The sequence below is a fragment of the Rhinichthys klamathensis genome, unplaced genomic scaffold, assembly GCF_029890125.1.
Source record: "Rhinichthys klamathensis goyatoka isolate OS25496 unplaced genomic scaffold, OSU_Roscu_1.1 h1tg000040l_1, whole genome shotgun sequence".
NCBI lineage: Eukaryota > Metazoa > Chordata > Actinopteri > Cypriniformes > Leuciscidae > Rhinichthys > Rhinichthys klamathensis.
The window spans coordinates 8,736,507-8,760,285 of record NW_026606587.1 but is presented as its reverse complement, the minus strand read 5'-3'; the positions used below and the strand labels follow the sequence as shown (position 1 = coordinate 8,760,285).

Sequence of the window (23,779 nt, the reverse complement as noted above, 5' to 3'; positions counted from 1 at the left end):
CTACTCCTGGAATGTCTAGACGGCAGCAGAAAATTGAAGGGTTAGTTAGAGAAAGGAGACAGCTGAGGAAGCAATGGAAAAGAGCAGAACAAAGTCAGAAGGAGGGACTCAATCTCTTACAAAGGGCCATAAAAGATAAGCTGGCAACATTACGCAGAGCTGAGCGACTACGGAAACGCTACAAAAAGAAGGAACGTGCGAGGGCTAATTTCTATAAAGACCCATTCAAATTCGTAAAGAAGTTATTCACCAGGGAGAAGAATGGCACTTTAAAAGCATCTAGGGTTGAGCTAGAGAGATATTTGGAGGAAACGCATACAGATGCAAAAAGGCATGAGCCTATGTCAATTCCATCAGACATACCACCTATCAACCCACCAGAATACCAAATGGAGGTCTGTGCACCTAAGTGGAAAGAGGTAGAGCAGGCTGTGAGAAAGGCAAGGGCTTCATCATCTCCAGGGCCTAATGGAGTTCCCTACAGAGTGTACAAGAGTGCTTCAGGAGTTCTGCGAATTCTGTGGAAATTGATAAAAGTGGCATGGGAAAAACAGGTTGTACCTAGAGCATGGCGCAGAGCAGGTGGAGTCTTTATACCTGAAGAAAAAGATGCTACAAGCATCAGTCAGTTTCATCCTATTTCACTATTAAACGTTGAAGGTAAGATTTTCTTCAGCATTATTGCCCAGAGATTGTCCACCTACCTATTAAAGAATGGCTTCGTTGACACTTCAGTTCAAAAAGCGGGCATTCCAGGGTTCTCAGGATGCTTAGAACACACCAATGTTATCTGGCAACGAATTCAGTCAGCTAAAAAGGAGAGGAAGGAGCTCCATGTGACATTCCTGGATTTGGCTAATGCATATGGTTCAGTGCCACACGAGCTTCTTTGGGCAGCATTTGATTTTTTCAGAGTACCAATGTCAATAACAAATTTAGTGAAAGCCTATTTTGGAGATTTGCAATTTAGTTTCTCAACTCCAAAATTCAGCACTGCATGGCAATGCTTAGAGGTTGGGATAATGGCAGGATGCACCATTTCTCCACTGGCTTTTACCATGGCAATGGAAGTAATCATTAGGGCATCAAGATGGGTAGTAGGAGGAGAGCGCTTGGCTTCTGGGATGCGACTACCACCAATCAGAGCATACATGGATGACATGACAACCATGACTTCAACAGTAGCCTGCACTAATCGGTTATTGGGGAAGTTAACAGATAATATCTAATGGGCACGAATGCAATTTAAGCCCTCTAAATCAAGGAGCATCTCGATAGTTAAAGGAAAGGTAGTAGATAAAACATTCTTCATTAATGGTGAGGCAATACCAACAGTTTCTGAGAAGCCAGTGAAGAGTCTTGGGAGATGGTACGATGGGGATCTAAAGGACACAGTTCGAGTGGGAGAAGTTAGACGACAAGCAGTGGAAGGGTTGAAGAGCATAAACAGCTGTGCTCTACCAGGCAAACTAAAACTCTGGTGCTTTCAGTTTGGTCTACTGCCGAGGTTGCTGTGGCCTCTGACTGTGTACGAGGTTTCTTTGACAACAGTGGATAAGCTGGAAGCGTTAATAAGTTCATACATCAGGAAATGATTGGGAGTTCCACGCTGCCCCCAGCAGAGTGGGACTTTATAGTAAAGGAATATTGCAGCTGCCAGTCTCTGCTTTAACCGAGGAGTTTAAGTGTGCCAAGGTCAGGCTGGAAATGACCTTAATAGAGTCACGTGACAAATGTGTAAGAGAGGCAGCCCCTGTGTTAAAAACTGGTAGAAAGTGGTCAGCAAAGAAATCTGTAGTAGAGGCAAAGGATGACCTTCAAATTGGGGATATCGTGGGACAGGTACAGCATGGAAGAGGGGGTTTTGGGCTCAGTTTAGCTCCTCCTAAATGGCACAAGGCAGGCCCAGCTCAAAGGAGGAAGCTGGTAGTCAACGAGGTGCGAAAGCAGGAGGAGAGGATGAGGTGTAAAAGGCAATTTCCCAGGCCAAGCAGGGAGAGTGGATGAGATGGGAGAGTGTGGAACAACGCAAGATGGGCTGGCAAGACCTTTGGTCAATGGAAGAGAGTAGGATCAGTTTCCTTATTAGGTCAACATATGATGTTCTCCCATCACCGCAGAACCTAAACCTCTGGGTAGGAGAGGATCCCTCTTGTCCTTTGTGTTCATCACCTGCCACATTAAGGCACATTTTGACAGGATGTAAGGTGGCTCTTAGCCAAGGTCGGTTTACTTGGCGCCATGACCAAGTACTGCGATGTTTGGCTTTAGCACTGGAAGGCAAGCGTAGTATGACCAATAAGTTGCCGCCTGTTCTAGCAAAACATTACACGCAGAAGACAATATTCCTCCGTCCAGGCGAGCAACCACCAAGAAAAGGTGTTAACACCAATTCTCGCCCAGGACAACTGGAAGCTGCTAGGGACTGGAAGATGCTGGCTGATCTTGATCAACGGCTTATTTTTCCACCTGAGATTGCTACCACTAACCTACGACCAGATATTGTTTTGTGGTCCGGATCAGCACGCATTGTTCAACTGATAGAGTTAACAGTGCCATGGGAGGATGCAGTAGATGAGGCATATGAGAGGAAGAAACTGCGGTATGCTCAGCTGGCCACTGAAGCAGAACAGCGAGGATGGAGAGTCCAGGTTTATCCAGTGGAAGTGGGTTGTCGAGGTTTTGTGGCACACTCTACAACCCGGTTCCTCAGAGACGTCGGATTCAGTGGCCAAGAATTGCGTCGCACAGTAAAGAACTTATCTGAAGCAGCAAAAAGGAGCAGCAACTGGCTTTGGTTGAGACGGAAAGATTCTAGCTGGCTGTGTACAGGCCGCCATGCTACGGTTTCGTAGAATTGTTGAAAACTTGAAGAGTCTGTTGGTTTATTTGGATAGGTTGTATAGTATTTACAGTCATTACGTTCCTGTGTATATTGCGTGAATGACGGGTGGTTGGGCAGATATTGTGTTTTTGCGGTAGGTGGTATGCCATACGGAACCGTTGCCACTGAAACTGCATATTAACGCACCAGTGGGGCTCGACAGCCTTAGTCAAACGGGTTGGCGCGTATGGTTGGGTTGCGGAGAGATTGTGAGATTGTGGTTAGGTCTCAGCAGCAGGAGGGATGTAGAGGTCAGTAAGCTGGGCTGAGTTGAGTGGGGGACGGAGGGGGGTGACTCTGGGACGCCAGAGTCACTGTCGAGCCCTCTTGAGGTGTCGTGGGCTAGTCGACGAAACACTGAGGACGGAAGGTGCCCACTTGAAGACCCTAGAGATGTCCCCTACTCGGCTCAATCCAGACGGTTGTCGTGCTGGTCCACTAGGGAGACCACACTGTAGTTGCAGCCGTCGTGTGTGCTGACGCGCCAAGTACACTGCAGCCGTTAGCGCCGGACAGAAGGGGAGTCACACCACCACGTGGAAAGAAGCGTAAATGGATGGAGAAGCATAGTTTACTGTAAATCTACGTCTTAGTGTTGCTTATCTTGGCGAAAGCCGAGTACAAATCAGCATGAAGTTTTAACATCTACTCTCGTGTAATGAAAAATCAGTATTTGATACTACGGTATGTATTTTATTATACAACCAACGGTCATTGTAACCTCACCTACACAATGTTTGTCTCTATAAATTGGTACTTTGAAGATCGAAATGACTGTGTACATGATATGTCGATAACACCAACATATTAGTATTACGAGAATCTTTCATAGTGTTTTCATCAGCAACCAATCCAGCTGCACATGCAAATGAGCACGCTTGAAACAAAAGATCCATGAATCAAATTCTCCCCCTTGGAAACTCCACCTTTCTTATTGGTCGAGCCAGCCCTGAGAGGCTGGGACCTTTCTCTGGCTTTAAATTGCACCTCCACAAGCCCTTCCCTCTCTTGTTTCCTGCTTCTCGACTGCTGGTTGATGTCTGTGGGGACCCCCCACTGGGGCCCATGGGCCCCAGCAGGCTGTGCCCAACAGAGTCAGACTGTAGTTTCTTCAATCCAACTCAGAGGAAAACTGCAACTTTGCCATTACTGAATGGGCAACCATCAAGACTTCCGACTTCCTCACTCCTTGGTTGCCTTCGTGGCCTCTCTGGCCCAGGGCCAGCAGGTCACAAGCTACATGTGCCCAGCCATGTGCTCATGGAGAGAGAGAGAGCTTTCAACCAGAACAGAGTCGAACTATCCAGGCAAGTTCATCATATCTTCTTCATCCAACGGAGAAGAAAACGATGTAGAGCCATCAACATCCTTTTCCAAGAACTTCAAGAATTGTTTCCACTGCAAATGCCATGCAAGTATCAATTTAATGAGGTGCTCTGAAAATGATAAGCTGCTGGTTCTTTTCATTGTTAAATGGATCTTTCCCATAGTTCCATTTCCTGCTTCCGATTACAATCTTTCTCTCAAACTTTTACCCATGTATGCATATGTTTAGATTAGTTATGTTTGTGATTTAGTTATTTTTATATTCGTATTTTTTTCTGATTCTCTGCTTGCAACTAAGTTTACTTTACGATTTAGATTTTGACTACAAAAGTACTGTACTTAGTACTGTACAGTAAGAAAGACATTTCCCTTCCCCGGAAATGAATATTTCTTAGAATTAATAAACAATTAACGCTGAGTGTCCATGGGACAAACAGGTGGGTTGGTTGTAATATAAATTTTACTACATTTAAGTTAATTATATTAACTGATCCAAATATTCATAATCAATTAAAACCAGTTATTATTGATTATTAATATTTCATAGAGTTAATTCGCTACAAAAGCGAGTCACATCCCCTTCTTTCGCTGAACTTGTGGTTCTCATCCGTACCGCAGAGGACAAACAGACCCTAAAAGAAAAAAGGATGAGGAAGCATCTCGGATTAAACAGACATGCTCCTGTTCCACTTAAGTTAAGGACAGCGACTCACCAACAGTTTGTGTACTGCAGCAATGTACTTGAGGATTCCACTGATGAAGTGCCAGGTCAGTTAAGTGCAAAGCAGAAATCAGCTAAGTCCAAAAGCAAAGCTGAAAAGTCTGAAGTCAAAACCCTGAAGAAGGAAGGTGCAAAACTCCAAGCCCAGATCACCGTGGTGAAGACAGAACCAGTTCATAAAGAATAGAGCAGTCCTACTGTAGATAAAATCTCTGAATTGAGGCAGAAGATAGCTGAGCTTCAAGCTCATCTCGTCCCAAGAGTTCTAGGGGAATATCGAGAGTCTTCAGCTTTGAGCACCTTCCCTGCAATATACCGACCCAAGCCGATGGAACCTGAGATGAATAAGAATTTAAGACCCACCTGGCAATCGCACAGCAGACCCCGTCCTAGCTATTGTTTCCATTCAGGAGAGGATGGACATCTTGCTGTTAACTGTGAAAATGACCCCAACCCTCACAAGGCTGAAGTGAAGCGCTGTGAGTTAAGAGAGCCAGATGGGATCTGCAGAACGTCTCCAACTCTAAGCATTTAAACTGAAATCCATCTTAGTTGCGGGGCGGACAGAGACGGGAAGAAGAGAACGTTGCCCTAGGAAGAATGAATATCTGTTACACCAGCATGCTCATGATTCTCCATGTTGTGAATTACCTACCGGATTAGTAGGGACCAGGTGCACCACCAGAATCCAAATTGAAGGAAGAGAAGTGAACTGCCTTCTAGACACCGGATCGCAGGTGACAACTAAGTCCTACTATGATAAGTACTTGTGCAAGCACCCCATGAAATCCTTGGAGCATTGTCTAGAAGTTGAGGGAGCCAACGGACAAGCCGTACCTTATTTGAGTTATGTCGAGCTTGACCTGAAGTTCCCCAAAAATATCCTTTGGGTGTAAGCAGAAGTCCCAACCTTAGCTCTGGTGGTCCCTGACTTGACAAACATACCACAGATCCTAGTTGGTACCAATTCGCTTGATGTGTTATATACCAACTGCACTCAAGGGAACACAACTACTATCAAGTCACTTTTTTTATGGCTATCAAGCTGTGAAAAATGTACTGCAGAAAAGAAAATGGCAAGCTTCCAGTGGAACTGTGGGATGTGTAAAGCTGAAGGGGAACCAACAAGAGGTTGTACCGGCAGGGTGCACTGTAGTTCTGGATGGACTAAATCAAATGAAATGGGTGTCAGTGGAGCCACCTACGACGTCTTCCTTACCTGGTGGTCTTTTGGTGGCAAGCTGTCTGCTCAGTCAAGTCACCTTTATCTATATAGCGCTTTTTACAATACAGATTGTATCAAAGCAGCTTCACAGTGATAACATGAAAATAATACAACAAGTTTGTTTCTATAAGAAAATTGCATCATCGTCCACCTGAAGTGAGGCAGATCAATAAGACAGGCAGTCTACCTTCAAGGCAACGCTTTGCTCAGTGACCAGTAGTAGTGAGGAATGACACTCAAACTGACCTCGTGATTCCCCCGAAGACTGTGATAGCTGAAGTCCATGCTGTCCAGCGAGTGATGAAAAAATACTGTAGTTTTCCAAAGTGGATGCTGGAAGTGAAAAGAAGGAGCCAATTCTGTCAAAGATTCCGATTGACTTTGGAGATTCTCCACTATCGCCAGAGTGGAAAGAGAGAATAACATCACTGTTGAATTCCATGCCTGATGTGTTTGCGTTACATGATCTGGACTACGGACACACTGACTAAGTGAAACACCGGATAAAGCTCAGTGATGAGACACCATTAAAATACAGAGCCCGACCAATTCACCCCCAAGATGTGGATGCAGTCAGGAAGCATCTCCAAGAGCTTCTTGAAGCTGGAGTTATCAGAGAGGCATCTCGATTCTCATCTCCTATAGTTGTGGTGCGAAAGAAAAACAATTCTGTGCAATTATGCATTGATTTCAGGAAATTAAACTCCCAGACAATCAAGGACGCATATGCCCTTCCTAACTTGGAAGAAGCCTTTTCAGTCTTGAACCGGATCAAGATGGTTTTCAGTCCTGGATCTAAAGTCGGGCTACTATCAAATTGAAATGGAAGAGTCTGATAAGCAGAAGACCGCTTTCGTATGCCCATTAGGTTTCTGGGAATTTAACAGGATGCCACAAGGAATCACGAACGCACCTAGCACGTTTCAACGATTGATGGAACGTTGTATGGGAGATCTCAATCGGGAGGAAGTGCTCGTGTTCATTGACTAGTCTTCTCATTGATAGTCTTCTCAAGAACTCTGGAACAACATGAAGCTCGGCTGGTGGAAGTGCTCAAGAGATTAAGGGAATTCAGACTAAAGCTTTCACCTGAGAAGTGTAAGTTCTGCCAAACGTCTGTCAGATACTTGGGCTACATAGTATCCCAGAGTGGAGTTGAAACTGAACCAGCAAAAGTGGAAGCTCTCAAAACCTGGCCAAGGCCGGAAACGCTTAAGGAGCTCAGATCTTTCCTCGGATTCTCTGTCTACTATCGAAGGTTTGTGCAAGACTATTCGAAAATTGTGAAGCCTCTTAATGATCTCACTGCTGGGTACCCTCCACTGCAGAAAGGTCACAAGAAAAAGATAGACGGGACGAAGCAGTACTTAAACCCGAAAGAACAGTTCGGAGAAAGATGGACTCAAGATTATCAGCGGGCAATTGATACTGTCATTGTGAAACTCACCTCTGCTCCAGTATTGGGATTTGCTAATCCCAAACTCCTGTATGTGTTGCACACAGATGCCAGTACCACCAGGCTTGGTGCAGCATTATACCAAGAGCAAGACGGACAGATGAGACTCATTGCCTTTGCAAGCTGAGGACTTACCAGGAGTGAAGCAAAGTACCCCGCCCACAAGTTGGAATTTCTGGCGTTGAAATGGGCCATGACCACCAAATTCAACGATTATTTGTATGGGACTGATTTCATTGTGATAACTGCCAGTAACCCGTTGACCTACATCTTGTCCTCCGCAAAACTAGACGCCACCAGCTATAGGTGGTTGTCAAATTTGTCAACATTCACCTTCATGTACAATACCGAACTGGGAGTAGAAATCAAGATGCGGATGGACTATCTAGAATGCCACAAGAGGAAGTTCCAGATGACCTGGAGACACAAAAAGAGATGGAAAGAATTAGACAGTCAACTCACCATCACCTGACAGAAGACTCAGAACCACAAGAGGAAGTTCCAGATGACCTGGAGACACAAAAAGAGATGGAAAGAATTAGACAGTCAACTCACCATCACCTGACAGAAGACTCAGAACCTTGGTCAGTTGTGTGGTAATCCTGGTTCTTCACATCTCCTGGTGACCTTAGTGGAATCCTTTGTTATTGATGTGGATGCTTTACCACAAGCCTTCCAACAAGAGGATACTTACCAGTTCATGGAGATTCCCCAGTTGTCTGAGGAGGACCTGCGGGAAAGACCGAGAATGGATCCAGAAATTGGAGTAGTTATCCAAGAGCTGGAATTAAATGACAAGCCTCGTTTCAAGACCATTCCACCTGAATTAATTCTATGGTTCAAAGAATGGAATCGGCTGGAGTTGAGAATTGGTGTGCTTTTCAGGAGAAGCCAAAAGCAAGGAAATTTGTCATACCAGCTGGCATTACCTGCTTATCTTCGTTCTACGGTCTTAAGGGAGCTCCATGATGAAATGGGTCACATAGGCATCGAACGGACTCTCGACCTTGTTCAATCAAGATTCTTCTGGCCTAAGATGGCCTCAGCAGTGGAAAAGAATGTCAAAACCTGCAAGCGTTGTGTTCGATGATAGACTCTGCCAGAGAAAGCCCCTCCATTGGTGAACATCAGAACTAGCAGACCGCTAGAGCTAGTTTGTATGGATTTCCTGTCATTAGAGCCTGACCTAAGTAACAGAAAGGACATACTGGTGATAACCGACCATTTCACCAATTACGCTGTTGCTGTACCGACACGCAATCAGAAAGCCCAGACAGTAGCCGAGTGTCTATGGGACAATTTTCTGTTGCACTACGGATTCCCAGAAAAACTCCACAGCGGCCAAGGTACCGACCAAGGTAATCGACTTCTCGCACGATTAAAGAACTGTGCCAATGTGCTGGAATATCCAAGACCAGAACTACTCCATACCATCCGAGAGGCAATCCGGTTGAACGCTTCAATCGAACATTTCTGCAGACGTTGAGAACCCTGAACAACAAGGAAAAATCAAGATGGAAGGATTATGTCAAACCACTGGTGCACGCATACAGTTGCACTAAGAGTGATGTGACTGGATTCTCCCCATGCGAACTAATGTTCGGGCGACTGGCATTTGGGTTACCTGTCGATAGTCAGTCTGGATCCCATTCCAAGTACGTACAAGATCTCAAGAAACAAGAAGAGGTATGACAAACATGTTGTTGCCTCCACCCTTGAAGTCGGTGATCGTGTATTGGTGAAAAATGTCCGCCTGAAAGCAAAACTCAAGTTAGCAAAGTCCTGAATCCTGTCCTGGCTGTGGATTCTTATCCCTGGTTTGGACTGGCTAGCCATCCCATCGTTTCGGAACTGGAAACAGAGTAAAAAGAACTGTGAGAGTTGTGAGAAAAAAAAGAGTTTTCTGATTGGGTAAGACAGAACTGCACACATTGCGTTTTTCCTGGATTTCCCTGAAGACAAAATTAAGTTTTTTTTCTTCCCTTTTCTCTTCATTGCGTTAATTTTTGATGAACATTCCTACTCAGTAATTTTTTTGGAATTTGAAAACAAGACATTGAACTTGAAATTGAGAAACAGGTTGAATTTCAGAAATTGACATTGGGAAATTTTGACTGTTTATCATTTATTTGAAATACTGTGTTATTGTTATCTATTTGTTTTTCTTTTGTTTTTTCTTTCATTCTTTCAATTCCAAAAGATACAACTCATGCAAAAGAACAAACAAAGAGAAAAATACACTTACCTTTTCTTTAATTAGCTGCATTCCAGTGGTCTGAGTGGTTAATTGTTTTTATTCTTTCTTACTATCATCTTTGCTTCAGTGAGTCGATCCAAATCTTCTGATTCTGGTCCATAGTTTTGCTTTTATAGCAACCTAGTAACTGAGACGAGTGCTACCCGCTGTGTGCTACATAATGATTCACTGTTTTGCAAAATGTGGAGGGGGTTTCTTCAGTCATTAATGGAATATACTTAGTTCTCCAAGGAACCCAAGTAAACAGCTAGGACATATTCATATAAAAATGTATTTAAGCTTATTATAATTCTTTCTTCTAGTCATGCCAAATTTAGTCCAAAGTAGGGAAAGTGGCTATGTTTATTCTGGGTTGAACTCTGTTCTCATGGGAGTAGATGGAAAGACATAGGGATGAACAAGGAATTCATTTTAGCTGGGAAAATGCACCATGTGACGTTGTAGTGAGTGATATAATTTTAGTTGGTTCTATAGCAAAAACAAATTGCATTATCTTAGTTTGTAATATTAAATAGCTCTAAATATGATATTATATCATGCTTCTTACTTTAAGACAATGGCATGGGGTTACTATTCATGTTTAGTTTAATACATTTTTAATATTATTACATTTTTATTTGCTTAGATAATCCCTCTGTTTGCAGTTTTGCTGTTGTAACAAATGTAAACCTCTCTTATCCACAAAATTAAAATGATTCTGTAAATGATTGTATTTAACTATAGTCAATAATGACATTTTCTGAACAAAATGTGTGATACTTTCTATTGCAAATGTTTCCAGCAATATGTCAGGGTGTTGCTATGTAGTATTTTAAAATTTACTAGTGTATTTGTCTACTTTAGCACCTTGCTGTGGTTAGGATGAATGAAATGTGATGTCTGAAAAATACATTTAACACTCTTTGATCACAGACAACATTTGAGTGGCCTGTGCCAACATCAGTGAGGGCAATGAATCCAGCTTAATTTCTCCGTATGTAGATAAGCAGGTAGGAGCACTGCGTTCTGCTCTGATGTTGAAGTTCTGGAGATATTCCCAGAGCTCCATGAAGCAGAGCAGAAGAAGAGCGGCTGTGCCTGAGGCCAGGGTGAATGAGTAGGCTGGAATGTTTGCTGTCATATTTTACTTCCAGGTCATCTGGCTCCATGCAGGAAAAAAAGACACTGTGATAATTTCCTGTTTATCCCTTATATCTCTGCTTCTCTCGTTATTGACATTTGGTGGAATGTCAAGCTCCTGCCTTTTATTTCCCTGGAATCAAATTAATATTTCATGTGTGGTAAGAAACAACCTATTTATGTAAAAGCTTTGTAGCTGGGCGAGCTGTGTAGAAAATATTAATGTGCTCAAACACAAGTCAGTCTAATGTAGCTTAAGTAAACGGAAAATTATTCTTGATAGCAAAAAAAGGAATAGTAAAACAGAATATTAATATGAGTAACTTAGATGGATAGTTATACTATGTACTATGGAAGTCAGTGGGTACATCAACTGTTTGGTTACCAACATTCTTCAAAATATATTTTGTGTTCAGCAGAAGAAAAAAATCCATACAGGTTTGGAACCACTTGAGGGTGAGTAAATGTTGACAGAATGTAATTTTTTTTTTTGTGAACTATCCCTTTAAGTAAACAGCTTGGATGTATCCATATAAAAATACCTAGAAATGTCCAATAGAGCAATTCTAAATTCTATTTAATACAATGTAAACCTATATATGTAAATGTGCATTGTAATTACATATGTATATGTTTATGCAATACAATGCTGATGTTTCTGCTGATACATTCCCTGCAGAAACATAAGGGTTGCAGGTAGTGACTGGCACTGGTATACAAACACTCAGTCAGCGCTCATAGTGTGTTTATAGAAAAATATGTTCATAAGATTATTTCTTCCATGTGATTACTGGAGGAGAACATTATTATGTAATGAATGTGCATTCAGCCTTCAAGAGAAGTTTGATTCTCATTAGCATCCCATTTGCATCCCATTCTTTCACATTGTAGCCTAGGTTAGCAGTCAGACAAAAAATGTGTCAACCCCCATACCAATATACTGTAGGCTACTTCATAATCATGTTTGATCAGCAATGTTTTTATTGTTGTTATTATTTAGATTAGATGTGGAGTTGTAAGAACACAAAGAATATAATTTTCTGTATTTGTAGCACATTGAACACAAACAATCTTGAAAACTATCTTTCACAGCAAAAATATTTAAAGGGATCGTTCACTCAAAAAATAAAATAAATATTGACATCATTCACTTACCCTCATGTTTTTTGCAAACCCTTATAACTTTCTTACCACAAAGGGTATTCTTTACTGATCACCTAATTATAATTAAAGATGTTTATAGGTTGGAATCAAACTAATTTTTAAATCAAATCCTTATAAAGCGATCTGATGTATGAAAGAAAGAGTGGCGTCACAGGAATTGCCACAGATGGAAATAATCATGAAGCACCTTAAGGCATGGTGCACTTTTTCTTAATGTGATTTTTGTGATAGTAAAATTCAGATATCCATAAAGACTGTTGACATTTCTCAAAACATCAGAGAATATTTTTGACTGGTACTACTGTGATGGACTGACCATACAAGCATTTTGGAGAATGGATGAATGTTCTTTCTGTTACTTATGAGATGATGTATATAAATTATTTATTTATTTATTATTTGTCTCTGGTTGGTCCATTGAATTGGACTTCTTATTTTTATCACTGGGCGCTAAAGTAACCTCAAGGGAAGGTCTGTTCATACATTAAGCAAATCGTGAAGAAGGAAATCTTCCCCAACCATATTATGTAATGGTGTGATAATGTCAATGAAAAAAAAAATGAAAAAAAAAACAGGATGATCACTGTTCCCTGTTCTCACATGAGACATGAATTAGACTATTGTTCATTATTTTACAGCTCTACTTGGTTTTGTGACTGGTCAGTGGCAGGCTTCCAGGATGCAGTGTCAGATATGTTTGCATAATGAAGCTACATCCCCCCCCAATTCATGTCTATTTATTTGTTTACTAAGTAGTCTCATTCAATTATTTCCCTGGTATCTGTGATTTTGGCATTGAGCCCTTTTCCAAACACACACACACACACACACACACACACACACACACACACACACACACACACACACACACACACACACACACACACACACACACACACACACACACACACACACACACACACACACACACACACACACACACAACACACCATTCCACCAAAAAATATTTACATTAAAATACCATAATGGTATTTTTTTTGTTTGATTTTATTTTACATATAAAATAGCTAAGAATAAAGAAAAGGCAACATATAGCCAATATTACTATCATGTTTCACGACTAAAAATGTGATAAAAGGGGATGCAATGTGATCTGGACATATTTCACCAAACTTTAATAAAAATAGTAAAAAGTTGTCTGTATCAGACAGTGCGTAGAGAGTAATATTTCAGCTGTGCGCTGAAAGTAACCAGATTTTTGAACATCATCTGGAGAGAGAGAGAGAGAGAGAGAGAGAGAGAGAGAGAGAGAGAGAGAGAGAGAGAGAGAGAGAGAGAGAGAGAGATCTGATCCCAACCTCCCATCATCTGATGCTCATTCATCCTCCTCCAGCAAGACTTCAATGACAACGACGCGATAACGGGCAACCATTGTTGTTTCATCGCTCTCCTCCATTAATTCATCTTCTGTTCACCTCTGGATGTGTAAATGGTGGTGTTTTTTCAACGGTTACCGCCACATTTAGACTTAATGTTTCCGTTTCTGACGTGCAATTCGTAATGTTCGCTTGTATGGAATAAAATAGCGCACACCGAAACTGAGGAAATAAAGATTGACACTGAAAACGATACATTTAAATCTGGAGATATCGACGGATATCTACAAAAGGTGGGTAACGTTTTCTTTCCAGTTATACTAGGCTAAGGTCTTGTAGAAATTTCAGTGATTTTATTATTGAACATATTTGAACGGAGCATGTTTGCACGTTTGATTAAAGGCACAAGGCTTTTTTAAAGGATGGGTTTAACAACAACATTTAACGTGGTTTAACATTTAATTGTTCTTTCGATACAGGAAGTGGATAGGCTCAGATGTGAGTTGAAGAGAGAAAATATTGTGGCTTGATTTAACACAGTTCAACATTATCACATGTGACATTTTATCGCCCACAGAGCTCACATTAGGCTATACTGACAGTATCAGGCTAAACACCTACACGACTGCAGTCAACTATTCATTACTGCAAATGTCGTTTAATCTGCTTCATTTGCATTGAAACGATCGGTGACAGTCTGACATTTATTCTACAATGTACAAAAACACAAACACGTTATGTGTAACAATAAAAATGAACAGTTTACAATTAAGATGTCTCAAATGGCATTAAGATTATAAACGTATGTAAACATATTGTCATCAGCTTATTCTAAATGGATGCGTTTTGCTATCATCTGCCTATCAGTATCCTATATAAGCAAGGGGAGTTTTTGCACATTTCAAACATAATGCTAATTAAAAGTGCTTTATGTATATAGTAATTTCACATAAAATAACAACAAAAAAATTACCTATTAATTGTCATTTAAGTGAAATTACTGAACTTAAATATACTAGCTTGATAAAAAATGATCATTCTAGAAGAAAATTTCAGATGGCACTTAGAGGCTTTTGCATCTGAACTCTTCATATATATATATATATATATATTAGGGATGTAATGGTACACAAAGATGATGGGTCAGTACGGTTCACACAAAATTGCTTCTTTTTTAAACTGGGTTTTTTTTTTAACAAATGTGTATGTGTTTAAATAAATGTTATTGTAATTACAAATTTCTTAAGGATAATATATATATAGGCTATATATATATATTAGCTAATGCTGTAAATCATGGGGAGCCTTACATGGCCTTACTATAATATTACAGGTTACAATTAACAACATATTATTTAATTTAGTTGCTATTTATTTGTAAATAATTAACACTCAAATAAAAATGGCAGGTTTTGCATTAACTTCTAAATCTAATTATAAAAAATCTGACATAACTTGTGTTAATGACAAATGTATTCAAACATACATTAAATAATCAAGACATTACTTACAAATTAAGTAAATATAATGAATAGGCTAATATAGTGCATAAATGCTTCTCTCTAGTTCTTTTCTCTAGCGAACTAACATGTTGTTGACACTAAATGCCTGAGGAAAATGTAATACTACGTGAGATATTGTTCTCAAGCTGTTTTATTGATATCTAATATACTCTCATTTAATTGCAGTTAACATTAGGCTACTTTCAGTTTAACTTAAGTAAATTCTTTAAAAGTATGTTATTTCGGTAACACTTTACAATAAGGTCCATTAGTCCATTAGTTACATACATTAGTTAACTACCTTAGTTAACATGAACTAAGAATGAGCAATACTTCTTCAGCATTTATTAATAATAGTTCATATTAATTTCAACATTTACTAATACATTATTACAATCAAAGGTTGAATTTGTTAACATTAATTAAAGGTGCACCGTGTATTTTTAGCGGCATCTAGTGGTGAGGTTGTGAATTGCAACCAACAGAAGTTACAGCAGAGGGTAGCTAGTTAAGCAATTGGGTTTCTTTACAAACATAAATTAAGAAATTAGGTTTACTTGATTATTCAAGTCAAGTCAAGTCACCTTCATTTATATAGCGCTTTTAACAATATAGATTGTTTCGAAGCAGCTTTACAGTGATAATAGGAAATTAAAGTAACAGAGATAGTTTTGGCTTTACAGCAGCTCTAGAATAAAGTTATTGTCTAGCTAAAGTTAGATTTGATTGATTCACTTCCGTCGCAACGATCATTAGTTATTAACTTATGGGCCGCTAACAAGACACCGTTCTAACAGAAAACCCTTAATGCGATCCGGCCGCTCATTTGCACAAAACAGTGCCTGGTGGCTCGAGTACAAGCCTAGAAAAATGTATAATACAGAATTCTTTATCGCTTCCGCCACGTGAACCGGAATTATCCGACAACGTTTTATCTGTACAGAGGTAAAGGGAAGGGAAGGAGGCCTTCACAGGGGAGAGACTGGTTGACACTTCAAGACTGCGTTGTCGTCGTGTCCAGGAGCAGGTCCTTCATCAGTTCTGGATACGGACTGGATCCGGCGGACTCCAGCCTCGGGATAAACAGAGAGACTAATATTAGTGTAGACGCCATCCTTCTTATGATGTAACAAGTACATCAGGATTTATGGGAAGTGTTCCCGGTTCCGGCTGACCTAATCTATGCAGCCTAACATTGAATTATAGAAGTCTATAATGTGTTATGTGTGTGCTAGGTCAAAGAGATATGTTTTTAGTCTAGATTTGAACTGACAGAGTGTGTCTGCTTTCCGGACAATGTTAGGAAGGCTTCCAAAGTTTTGGTGCTAAATAGGAAAAGGATCTACAGCCAGCAGTCAATTTTGATATTCTAGGTATTATCAACTGGCCGGAATTTTGAGCTTGCAATAGACGTGAAGGGCTATAATGTGTTAAGAGCTCGCTCAAGTACTGGGGAGCTAAACCATTTAGTGCTTTGTAAGTAATCAACAATATTTTAAGGGAGGAATTATGGTGAATGATCATGAATAATGCTCTGATTCACACCTGAGAAGACAATGACCTGTATAATGAGCCGCATAATGAGCTGCATATGAGCTTTTCACACAGGTGTGTCACTGGGTACCAAAGAATAGAGTTGGAAACTTCTTGAAAAAAATTGTCTTTTACCACTGGGTACCACAAGAAAGAATGCGCGGACCTGGGAGTCCTCGCATTCTTTCTTGTGGTACCCAGTTGAAAAAGACACATTTTTTCATTCATTCATTCACACACAGACACGCTTAAACAGTCTTTTTGCAGTTTACAGACACTATTCCATATCGCGATTAGAACAAAGCACTTAAGAATAAATAACAGCTTTCATATCAGCTGGATCCGTTGCTCCTTGAAATGAAACTACCAGCACTTCTGAGGTAAATTTTACAGGATTATTAGATAGTATTATTCCTCACAGTGTAGCAAGATGACGTAAAGTACATGATTCTTATTAACCCAGGGTCCGGTGTTGGGAGCTCTTTGCCATCTCGACAGATGCTTCCCTCACCGGCTGGGGAGCGGTAATGGAAGGCCGCTCGGCTCAGGGTCTGTGGAGGAGTCATCATCTCTCTTGGCACATAAATTGCCTGGAGATGATGGCTGTCTTCAATGCGTTGAGACATTTCCTCCCAGACCTGAGGGGCCATCATGTGCTTGTCCGGACAGACAACACATCGGTGGTCTCTTAACTGAACCATCAGGAGGGTCTGTATTCGCGTCTGCTTTTCAAACTGGCGCACCAGATCCTCCTGTGGTCCCTAGGGAAAATACTCTCTCTGAGGGCAGTGTATATTCCAGGGGGCCAGAATATAGGAGCAGACACCCTGTCGAGGCAGGGGCTGAGGCCAGGGGACTGGAGACTCCACCCCGAGGCAGTGGAGCAAATATGGGAGTTTTACGGCCAGGCAGAAGTGGATCTGTTTGCGTCTCAGCATACGACGCAATGCATTCTGTATGTCTGTATGCATTTCCCCCTGTTGCTCTTCTCCCAGGAGTTCTGGACAGAATCCGCCAGGATGGAATAAGCCTACTGCTAGTAGCACCACGCTGGCCTAGTCGAATTTTTGCAGCCCCTTTCGGTTTCCCCCACTTGCCTTGAGTTTGCACCGGGGATGGTCAAGGCATTCTTATATCCAAAACAGGGTCCCTAAGGTTCCGACCATGCTTCCGAGGCCTATTGTGCTGCAGGCTTTCTGTCTTCCTCCTTTTACCTCTTCGGACCAGGAAAAGCTGAACCTCTTGTGTCCAGTGCGAGCATGTTTATTGTGTCTTATGTTCATCGGACTTCTCCGTGGAGAAGTTCAGACCAGCTATTTGTTTGTTTTGGATCACCCAAGAAAGGTCTTCCTGCTTCTAAACAGACAGTTAGCAAGTGGATAGTCGAGGCTATTTCACATGCTTACGAGTCCTCTGACCAGCCATGCCCTTTGGCGGTCAGAGCTCACTCTACGAGGAGTATGGCGAGGATCTAAAGCCTTACTATTTGGGGTTTCTCTCCAAGACGTTTTTGATGCGGCGGGCTGGTCCTCACCGTTCACATTCGTGAGGTTTTACAGCTTGGACCTGGATGCTGCCCCAGGATCCCAGGTGCTTAGTGCTTAGCTGACAACAGGCTGACACTCAGGTACTTGAAAGTTTGGCGATTTGGGTATTCTCGTTCCCAAAGCATCATCGACGCATCACAAGTTCCCTCGAAAGTGAACGTCTCAGGTTACGACTGTAACCATAGTTCCCTGAGATAGGGAACGAGACGATGCGTCGCCCTGCCATACTTCCTGCATCCCTGCGATCGACTTGCTTCAGCAATTTTCGAAGCTAATGCCGGTTTGCACCGGATGCGCTTTTATCTCCTCCTGTCATGACGTCACCCGCCCGTGACGCTCATTCTTTCCATTGGACTAGTTGACATAGATGCTTCAGACGCATTCATGCTGGAGGCGTTACCAAAGCGTCATCGACGCATCGTCTCGTTCCCTATCTCAGGGAACTATGGTTACAGTCGTAACCTGAGACGTTTTATTTTCTTCCAGCTGTGCGCTATTTTTCTGGCTGCTCTCTTAAGGGCCCGAGTGTGCTCGTTGTACCACGGCATTAGATTATTTTTTTTAATCTTCTTTAAGCGCAATGAAGCAACTGTGTCTAAAGTGCTGGAGAAGAGAGTCAATTGTTTTTGTTGCAACATCGAGTTCTTCTAAGCTATCTGGTATGGTGAGGAGATTAAACTGATCAGGAAGATTTGGGGTGGTTGATTATAATTTCACTTTTCTAACTTTAGTTAGTGTGTAATGTTGCTGTTTGAGCATAAACAACATCTGCAAAGTTACAACGCTCAAAGTTCAAAGCAAAGGGAGATATTTGCTTTTAAAGAAATCGTTTTTTAAGGACCACAACAAACGGCTGGTAGGGACTGCACGAGCTTCCTCCCGGGTTAGTGACATCACTAACCCTGAAATTTACATAAACCCGCCCCCGGGAACACAGTCCATGTTGAGAAGAGGAAGAGCTGTTGTAGTAACTCTGTGTGCATCTCACAACAGTTCCTATACAAGCGATTTATAGATTATCCTGACAGAATATGCTAATTGAAGATAGTTAACTCCACATCAGCAACATAAATTCATCAACTAACCATTCAGAGATGTCCTGTTGCATTCTACAACAGTTGTCACTTCTTCTTAGTCTCTCCATCTTTGTCTGCCCTCACGAAACAAAAATATATTGCAGTATATTGGAAAATATCATGTGATATATTAGGCAATATATTTTCATATATGGGATTTAATATTTATATTTTCCAATATATTGCAATATGTGCATAGACCATATATGTATATATATATATGTAAAAAGTCACTATATTTTTTACATATAATAGTTTGTCTTTATATGCTTTAAAGGTGCATTGCGCACCTCTCTGAGTTTTTGCAGAACTATTTTTTTTATTATTTTTTTTTACGTTAAGTGCTCACGGAAGAGATGAGTTTTCAGTTGTCTTTTGAATGCTGTCAGGGATTCTGCATTCCAGATGAGGGTGGGCAGATCATTCCACCAGCATGGTACCATGAATGAGAATGTTCTGGAGAGTGATTTTGAGGCTCTCTGTGATGGTACCACGAGCCGTCGCTCATTGACTGATCATAGGCTTCTGGTAGGGATGTAGATTTGTAGTAGTGAGTGGAAGTAGGAGGGAGCTGATCCTTTGGTCAATCTGTAAGCAATTGTCAACACCTTGAACTTGATGCGAGCAGCAAGTGGTAGCCAGTGCAGAGAGATGAACAGAGGAGTGACATGGGCCCTTTTGGGCTCGTTGAAGACCAGACGAGCTGCAGCATTCTGGATCATTTGTAGAGGTTTAGTTGCACATGATGGAAGTCCAGCCAGAAGAGCATTGCAGTAATCAAGCCTAGAAATTACCAGGGCCTGGACGAGAATTTGTGTTACATGCTCAGTTAGGAAAGGCCTGATCTTCCTGATGTTGTGCATAGCAAACCTGCATGATCGAGCTGTCTTTGTGATGTGGTCTGTGAAGGTCAGCTGATCATCAAAGATTACTCCAAGATTTCTGACTGACCTTGATGGGGTGATTGAGGAAGAATCTAGCTGGATAGTGAAGTCGTGCTGTAGAGACGGATTGGCAGGGAGGATGAGAAGCTCAGTCTTTGCCAGGTTGAGCTGCAGGTGATGTTCTTTCATCCATGCCGAGATGTCCGCCAGACAGCTTGAGATCCGTACAGCTACTGTGGGATCATCTGGTTGAAATGAGAGGTGGAGCTGGGTGTCATCAGCATAGCAATGCTAAGAGAAACCATGTGCCTGTATGATGGGTCCCAGTGATGTGGTGTAAATGGAGAAGAGGAGCGGTCCAAGAACTGAACCCTGGGGAACCCCTGTGGTCAGTTGATGTGCTTTGGATACCTCACCTCTCCATGTGACCCTGAAGGACCTACCTGTGAGATAGGACTCAAACCAGTGGAGAGGAGTACCTGTTATGCCCAGTGATGAGAGGGTGGACAGAAGGATCTGATGGTTCACAGTGTCGAAGGCAGCAGACAGATCCAGGAGGATGAGAACTGATGATTTGGAAGCAGCTTTTGCGATCCGCAGGGCTTCGGTGACCGACAGCAATGCAGTCTCGGTCGAATGCCCTTTCTTGAAGCCAGATTGGTTGACATCCAGCTGGTTGTTCAGAGACAGGAAAGATGAAACTTGGTTGAAAGCAACTCGTTCAAGTGTTTTCGCAATGAATGGTAGGAGAGAGACAGGTCTCTAAAAGTGATGTGTTTAACGTTGGTTTTTTAAGCAGTGGAGTTACCCGAGCCTGCTTGAATGCTGTAGGGAAAATGCCAGTGTGGAGGGATGAGTTGATGATGTGTGTGAGAGCTGGAAGAAGTGTGGGAGAGATTGCTTGTAGAAGGTGTGAGGGGATGGGGTCCAGAGGGCAGGTGGAAGGATGACTAGAGAGGAGAAGTTTAGATACTTCATCCTCGGTTAGTGGAGTGAAGGAGGAGAGAAGGTTGTTGGCTGTGGGAGAGGTAAGTCTGGGTTCCTGTGTGTGTGAAGCTGAGAACTGACTGCTGATAGTTGTAGTTTTGTTAGTGAAGAAGTTAGCAAAATCATCAGCAGTTAGCGAGGAGGTGGGTGGTGGTGGAGGTGGACAGAGGAGAGAGTTGAATGTCTTGAACAGTGAACGTGTGTTAGAGGCGCTGCTGATCTTGTTGTGGAAATATGAAGATTTTACGGTGTGAACATCAGCAGAAAAGGCAGAGAGCAGAGATTGATAGCTACTGAGGTCAGATGTGTCTTTTGATTTGATTTGAGAGAGCGTTGTCGAGAGACAACAGGAATACATATAAAATATTTATTAATGAAAACAAAAATAGTATTACATGTAATATTCACAGTTTTATCCTTTATTGTGTACATTATTGCACATACATGTTCCCATATACACTCACCGGCCACTTTATTAGGTACCCCATGCTAGTAACGGGTTGGACCCCCTTTTGCCTTCAGAACTGCCTCAATTCTTCGTGGCATAGATTCAACAAGGTGCTGGAAGCATTCCTCAGGGAGTTTGGTCCATATTGACATGATGGCATCACACAGTTGCCGCAGATTTGTCGGCTGCACATCCATGATGCGAATCTCCCATTCCACCACATCCCAAAGATGCTCTATTGGGTTAAGATCTGGTGACTGTGGAGGCCATTTTAGTACAGTGAACTCATTGTCATGTTCAAGAAACCAATTTGAAATGATTAGAGCTTTGTGACATGGTGGAAGTAGCCATCAGAGGATGGGTACATGGTGGCCATAAAGGGATGGACATGGTCAGAAACAATGCTCAGGTAGGCCGTGGCATTTAAACGATGCCCAATTGGCACTAAGGGGCCTAAAGTGTGCCAGGAAAACATCCCCCACACCATTACACCACCACCACCAGCCTGCACAGTGGTAACAAGGCATGATGGTTCCATGTTCTCATTCTGTTTACGCCAAATTCTGACTCTAACATCTGAATGTCTCAACAGAAATCGAGACTCATCAGACCAGGCAACATTTTTCCAGTCTTCAACTGTTCAATTTTGGTGAGCTCTTGCAAATTGTAGCCTCTTTTTCCTATTTGTAGTGGAGATGAGTGGTACCCGGTGGAGTCTTCTGCTGTTGTAGCCCATCCGCCTCAAGGTTGTGCGTGTTGTGGCTTCACAAATGCTTTGCTGCATACCTCGGTTGTAACGAGTGGTTATTTCAGTCACTGTTGCCCTTCTATCAGCTCGAACCAGTCTGGCCATTCTCCTCTGACCTCTGGCATCAACAAGGCATTTCCGCCCACAGAACTGCCGCTCACTGGATGTTTTTTCTTTTTCGGACCATTCTCTGTAAACCCTAGAGATGGTTGTGCGTGAAAATCCCAGTAGATTAGCAGTTTCTGAAATACTCAGACCAGCCCTTCTGGCACCAACAATCATGCCACGTTCAAAGTCACTCAAATCACCTTTCTTCCCCATACTGATGCTCGGTTTGAACTGCAGGAGATTGTCTTGACCATGTCTACATGCCTAAATGCACTGAGTTGCCGCCATGTGATTGGCTGCTTAGAAATTAAGTGTTAACGAGCAGTTGGACAGGTGTACCTAATAAAGTGGCCGGTGAGTGTATATATATGATAGTTTATATATTATATATAAAATAAAGTGTATATATATAAAGAATGTATATATAAAAAAATATATATAATATTAAGCTGGTGGAGGTGTTTACTAAGGCTGTAGATAAATTAAATATTTAATGGCCAGCAGAAATAAGGGGGCACTCGTCCTTAAAATAAATTGAACGAGTTTCCTTCCCTCTATTTTTCCACCTCCATCACGGGGCCTTCCATTTTTCCCGATCTGCACAGCGAGCTGTCTAGATCATGGAAAAAGCCTTACTCATTTTTTAGCCCCACATTCATGTATATTCAGATATTTGGGGGTTAAGAGAGTATGGCTATGGGGCAATACCCCGGGTAGAACAGACACTTGCGAGCTATGTCTCCCGGTTCAGTATCGTCCCTGAAGGCGTCGGCTTCTCTCACTAAACCATTAAAGAAAACTATTTTTTAATCTAGTGGGAAAAGCATATATGGCAGTGGGTCTAGCATGAGCCTGCTTGCACACTATAGCAGTGCTGCAAGCATATCAGGCTGACCTGCTGTGGTATTTGGACAGAAGTGAGGGAGTTTGGCCCGATGGGGTTTGAGAACTCCGTCGGGCCTCAGATTTATCTCTCAGGGATGGCAGCCAAAAAAAATGTGGTCACTGAGAGACACCTCTGGCTCAATTTGATGGGAATCATGGAGAAAGATACAAGATAATCTCTCCCTCGCTATGTCCAACCCACTGGGGCTGCTGGGCGTGAGCAGCTCCAGCCGGCTAGTTTCTCATACACAACACAGCAGCCAAAGCCTTCAAAGCAGAAGCCGGATCCGAGGACCGTTCTTCATGCTGAGAAGGCTGCGGCTCAAAAGAAAAGGTCTGGCGCCACGGCGTCAGACCGGCGAGGGCAGCCCCAACCGGGGTGGAATGGTGTACACCTCATTATACGGTGCCCTTTCCATCTCTGTGCCCTCAGGGGACCGTTCTGCCAACCCCGCCACCCTTGGTGCTTCGGGGCGCAGCGTTCTCCAGCGAGCTTCTGGCGCAGCGTCAACTCGACATTGCGTCGGACTCGCGCCCTCTGAGGGGGGTTCGAAAACAGTCAGTTCGGGTGG

At 42.2% G+C, this 23,779-nt stretch overlaps 1 protein-coding gene across 3 annotated transcripts in view; it reads left to right on the top strand.

Annotated features, from left to right (window-relative positions):
• Positions 1–13,460: 13,460 nt before the first annotated feature.
• LOC130082015 (probable G-protein coupled receptor 153) overlaps positions 13,461–23,779 on the top strand; it is a 156,727-nt gene continuing 146,408 nt past the window's right edge. For all 3 annotated transcript variants that reach the window (XM_056246759.1, XM_056246757.1, XM_056246758.1), the window contains exon 1: positions 13,461–13,782. The gene's annotated coding sequence lies outside the window, so the exon portion shown is untranslated. The remainder of the gene's footprint in view (positions 13,783–23,779) is intronic.